The sequence below is a fragment of the Accipiter gentilis genome, chromosome 17 (genome assembly GCF_929443795.1).
Source record: "Accipiter gentilis chromosome 17, bAccGen1.1, whole genome shotgun sequence".
NCBI lineage: Eukaryota > Metazoa > Chordata > Aves > Accipitriformes > Accipitridae > Astur > Astur gentilis.
In genome coordinates, this window is record NC_064896.1 from 14,079,837 (window position 1) to 14,085,433 (window position 5,597).

The 5,597-nt window shown below is 42.3% G+C and overlaps 1 long non-coding RNA gene across 1 annotated transcript; it reads left to right on the forward strand.

The window, feature by feature from the left end:
• LOC126046952 (uncharacterized) lies at positions 1-963 on the forward strand. The gene is made up of 3 exons (XR_007508488.1): positions 1-166; positions 516-686; positions 820-963. It is a non-coding gene; the product is annotated as an uncharacterized LOC126046952 (long non-coding RNA).
• The last annotated feature ends 4,634 nt before the right edge of the window (positions 964-5,597 follow it).

Here is a 5,597-nt window from a genome sequence, read left to right on the forward strand (position 1 = left end):
TAAGAAGGCTGCGACTGCCAAATTTTTCCTTTTATGTGTCCTTTGTGATCTTAGCAGCAGCAGCAAATGCTCTGGAGGAAAGCAGTCATCTGGTGTGATTGACATTGATTTTCTGCCTCAGAGAGCTTCAATTGGAGAAGGCTCAGATCAACACAAACAGAACGGGGTGAGCAAATTAAGGGCATTTTTCTTGCACTTGGAAAATGGAGGCCAGGTCTGGTTTGATTTCTTTTAAGTGATTGACTTCAATTATAAGGATGGGGCCAACTTTCCTCACTTGTATACATAAGGAGTTTTATTCTTCCTGTTCTTTTTCTGCTGCTGCCTTTCATCGCAGTAGCAGGAGGTGGTGCTGATAGAGTGATGGGAATGTTTGAAATGTGACAGGGTCTTTCTGGGGAAGCTTGGCCCTTCCTCAGCCTGCTTGCCTTCTTTGCCATACTAGATTTCACAGATTAAATATGAAAAATAAAGCAATAGAAGTTGCTGAATGTGGATATATATTTTTATTCTAGGAATTACAGGTGGAGCCTTTCCACTGGCCTCAGGTGGCATTTAATCAGGCTTTGGTCAATAACAGAAGGAAATAATGCTGCATTCTTATTAAACAATGTGTTTGTCTTTAAACTATGAGATACCGATTAAACCTTTATCACAGAAATAAAGTCCAGAGACAGTTATACAAGGTGAGTTCAATATGTGCATCTCACTATTTTCAATAAAACACATACAAAGTGTTAGTAAATTTCTCTCCGTTTTGCTACTATCCAAGAAGTTTTACATGGTGATATTTAATTTCTACACTTGCCATTTGCTCAGGTCCTGGCTCATGACAGACTAAGTCAAATCTGATGGTGCTGCTAGGGTGAATAATGACACCAAACCATGACCTGCACATATTTGCTGTATGAGCTACAGTTCAGCTAGGAGGTTAGCAGTAACCCAAAGCCACCGTTGATGCTGACCAGCCCTGGAAAGGTCAGTGGAATCTCTCTGCTCTACCTGAGATTTGAGGTCTAATTTGGCCCTAAAAATCATAAGTGTTATGCCCAGCATGATCAGTCCTGCTTTTGCTCTGACATCACCAAGGGCTTTGCTTTCATATGATGTGAGTGTGTGAGGGAAAGACTTGGCACTAGACATAGCTACATCATGTTCCAGTCCTGTCTTTCCTTTTGATTTATTCTGAGGCCTGAAAAACTTCCTCCAGCTTTAATGGCTTCATTTCTCCTTTGTAAAATGGGGAGGGTCTTTAACAACCTGATGGTGGTACTGTAGGGATTAGTTAATTGTGAAACACTTCAGCTTTGTAAAGCAAAATGAAAATGATGGAGGTTCTCTACCCAACCAGAGAGGCCTGGACCCCAAAATGCAGTAGCTTGGCACCAGAATTTTGGTATACTCTGCTAATTTGTCAACATCAGAAAAGCTCCCAGAGCCAGAATTCTTGAAATTTCAAAATACTTATCAGGATAAGATACAGGAAGTTGGTTCATACTCTATAAAAATCCGTATGTTCTTCAAATTTGGACAGTTATAGCCACATCAAACCATTTGAACTGATCTCCTAAGAAAACTGGAAGCTAAAAGATGAGTTTCACCTCAGCTTGCACTAAGAGGTGTCTCTGCACATAATTGATTAGCCATGGTCATATGCCTCCAGGTCCCTCTCTTTGGCTGCTGCCGTGCATGCGTGTTATGGTAAGGACGCTGGTATTACAAAGTTCCAGTGCTTTTGCTGCTTCACACCCTCTTTTTCTTTGCATTGTCGGGGGGGGGCGGGGCTAGCTGATACAATTCTCATTATTGGGTATCTGTACATATGTTTCTACAACCCATTTTTAAATGTGCACCAGGGTAATATATATGGAGACCTGTGTAAGTAACTGCCAATTTCTGAAGATCCCAGACTTCCACAATGCCCTTTTGTCAGGTGTATGTTTTTGATTGCAAACTGTTTTCTAGCTGACATGTTTCAATATGCAGAACTTCCAAGTTACACCAGTTTTTCTTTTCCCCTTAAAAGGTTGGTTTTCTTTGCAAGTACAATGGCAATGGATTATGCATTCAGTATAAAGCTAGATAAAACTCTATTTCTTGCGATAGCTTCCTAAATCAACACTCTAGGTAGCTGGACTAAGTAGAATGCATGATTTTGTCTTGCTTCTCTAAGGAAGTTAATTTACTCATGGAAGCATGAGTCACTGTGCAGGATTTTCCAAGCCAAACCCATTCCCTTGATGCAACTCTGAATACTTACTCATTTACTTAGGAACTGCAGGAAATGGGATGCTCAGAGAAATCACATGGTCAGAGAGAGATGGAAAGGCACTCCCGTGGGCAGGGGCTGCTATTCAGTCTTTGCCTAACAAAGTCACAAAGATAATCTCAGCCATTTCAGCACCTGCCTCCTGTTCACTGTCAAGGGGAGTGTAGTCATTAATGCATCCTTGCTGCCTTCTAAACTGGCAGCAGCAGAACTATTACTGTTATCTAACTTGTTCTTGAGTGCCTGGCAGGTTGCGGTAAGTGGAGACTTTCTATAAATTACAGTAAGGAACTGGAGGGATATCAGAGGAGGGCTGCTGACTGCTGCCACTGCTACTTGCCAATTCAAGAGGGCAAGCAGCTTCAGCAGCAAAAGGTCAGAGGCACGTCCCTGCACTCCTTCTGGAGCAGAGACCCCCTTGCCCTTATTTTAATATTCATATTAATTCTGCAGCTATCAATTTTGATTTCCTCAGGATCCTTCTCAGCACATAAAATGCCAACAAGCTGGTTAGCTCTGGATAAGAGCTAGAGTCCTGCAAAGACATGTTTTTACTGATTCAGGCCATTTGGGACACAGTACATTTAATGACACAATATTGCCTCCTGTACAGAGGGAGATACTTTTCTAGCATTTCACACCTTATGTATCTGATTGACCCTCTGTGTATTCAAAATGATAGCAGGTTATGTATTCTCTGCCAGCCAAAAATCACTGTGGCCAAACTTTTGTTTCTGTGAATCAAAATTCCAAGTTACATTGCTGAAAACTCAGCATCCTATGGTTGAGAAGTTACTGGGCCATACAACCACTCACTGTAGAAAGCTGAGAGTACATCTCAACATTACAGACACACAGACTCAGTGGAAGAACTTCCTGCCCTGCCTGCTGTACAGAAACAGTGCACAAGAAAGATGTGAATTGATCCCTTTATCTCTTTCGTCCATTTAGGAGATGGGAGCGTCACAGTTGGGACTCTGCAATAGGAAGCTCACTTTAGCAGTGTAAAGTTACAAAATCAAGGAAGTCCTAGACATTGAAAATAGTTTGGTCTGTGTTTTCATGAAGGACACACTTCAGCATGCAGGATACATCTCTTCAAAGCTTTCACTGAAGAGATCAGTGCTATAAAGCGTAACTTTTACAGATCCTGACATTTTCTGTAGCAATTTGTGGGTCCTGGTGAATAAAACCCAGTTCTGTGCCTGGAGTGGAGTAGGAAGGCCAGAGATCAAGAGATAATCACATTCCGGTTTTGCAGTCTCCTTTCAGAGCCTGGATGTCACAAGAGCCTCATAGTCTATCCCACATGGGTGGTGTTCTCAGATAATGCCCAGTGAATACAGAAAATGTGTGTGCCTACAGATGACTGTGTAATAAATGATTATTCGTTTTTTGGAGAAGGAAGATGAAGTTTAACTTGCAGTTCAACAAACTTAGCAATAGAATGGAAGTAGGCAACCAGCTGCTTTCATTTCAGTCCCTACACTTGGGCCACACCTGAGGCTCTTTAAAAGAGCTGCAGCTGGCCTGGCTCAGCTCTAGGATAGCAGTCCTGAGGGGTGACTTCAGCTTGTGTTACAGTTAAGTTCTTCTGTTCTCAGATGGGAAAAGTAACTTCACTGTTTCTTCACAAGGTACCCTTTTAGATCTTTGTTTTTGTGGTGGTTGTTGGCAGCTCTGTGGGTGAACACAGAGCTCTGGGGGGAGTGCGATGGGATACACAACTGTGAAAGGCAGGTACTGTGCTGAGAGGTTACCAGGCAGAGTTTTAAACTATCATTTATATCATATGTACTGCCAGCAGAATGTACTGCTGTAGTTGACGTGGAGCTATCCCCCAGGGAAAGCTTTTGCCTTATCTCTTCAAAAGTTCTGCTCCTTGGGCTTTTAAATCTTGTTCTGGTTAATTTTATTTTATAAGCAGAAGGTAGCCAAAGGAAAGTCACACACCATTTCCTTAATGACCAAGTTCTCCTAGGTTGTACTACTAGGGATTTACACCATCATCTAGATGTGCTGTAGCTGTATGTTAGTTGGCCACTGTGAGCATTCAGTGGCCTGCACTTTCCCCACACTTGCAGGTTTGTGCTGGTGACCTCACCCTACTCACAGCAAAGCTGTATGTGAGCCCTGAGGTCACGTGTGTGTTCAAAGCATGGCTTGGCAGGAGGAGGGGGTTGATTTCTAATCCTTTTCAAGAAATATTTTTTTTTTGTGGCCTTAATTTTCTTCCATTCCTTCTTTTTACTTTAAGTGCCCGTGTTTCTTAATTGAAACGCAATATGCTGCATGCACCATGATTCAGTACCAAAGGTCTAAACTGTGGCAGTGATTCCAAAGGAAAGTAGTAGATAAAGAGAGGTGCAGTCTGCATTGCTAACATGCGATTGTCTTTTGACTCAGCTTTGTTATGCAGCCATAGTGAAATCATTAATATACTTCAAGCAGGTACCAAGCCGAACATCTCCGTCGGGAGCACAGCTTCACAGCATAGGTATTATACAGACACACAACAGTTCTCCCCAGCAAAGAGCTCATCAACTAAAGAGGCAGAACAAAACAGGGAAGTGAAAATGGAAGCAGAGTGAGGCAGAATGATTGCCAAATATGGTGCTTGTCTTGGTATGCTGTGTTTTTCAAGAGTATTACACAAATACTGACCCTTATCTCTGTCAATTAATTCAGTTTTCTTATTTACACTCAGATTTTAAATAGAAAATGAAAGGTTGCTGCTTGCCTGTGGACTGCCAATGAATCATTTTCACAGTACTGTGCTAAGTGTGGAGTTTCTGGTTTGTGGACCCTCTGTGCCTGTATTTGGATGCATTTGCACAAATGTTTAGCAAATATTTGCAGGGCATGGCCTTGTTGTTTTGCAGGCTATGGTCAGTCCTGTTTAAGGAGGTGGATATTACCAAAGGGAACAAGCACCTGACTTTTAGCCCCTATGGGGGGAATCCTGATACTCGCAGAATCTGTTGATTCTCTAGCTTGGGCCTTATAATAAGAGGAACAGCATCCTGTGTCTGGGGTGGTAAATGCAAGGTACGCCATTTCTCACTGGCGATCTCCAATCTTGTGTTGTTTTTCTCATAACTTTATCCAGATTCAGTTGTATACCTAGACCTTATGCAGTTCTGGCCTTAAGAGGCAGTATCTCAGTGCAGGTACCCTTTTAAAAGATGCCAGTATGATGATAACATGAGGTGCTGGGAGATAATGTCACAGATTCTCTGTGTGTGCACACATGAGTGCGCAAGAGCTGGACTTCTGGAGGCTGGGTCTCCTGAACACTTCACCCTTCACAGAAAGGATATATTCTCCA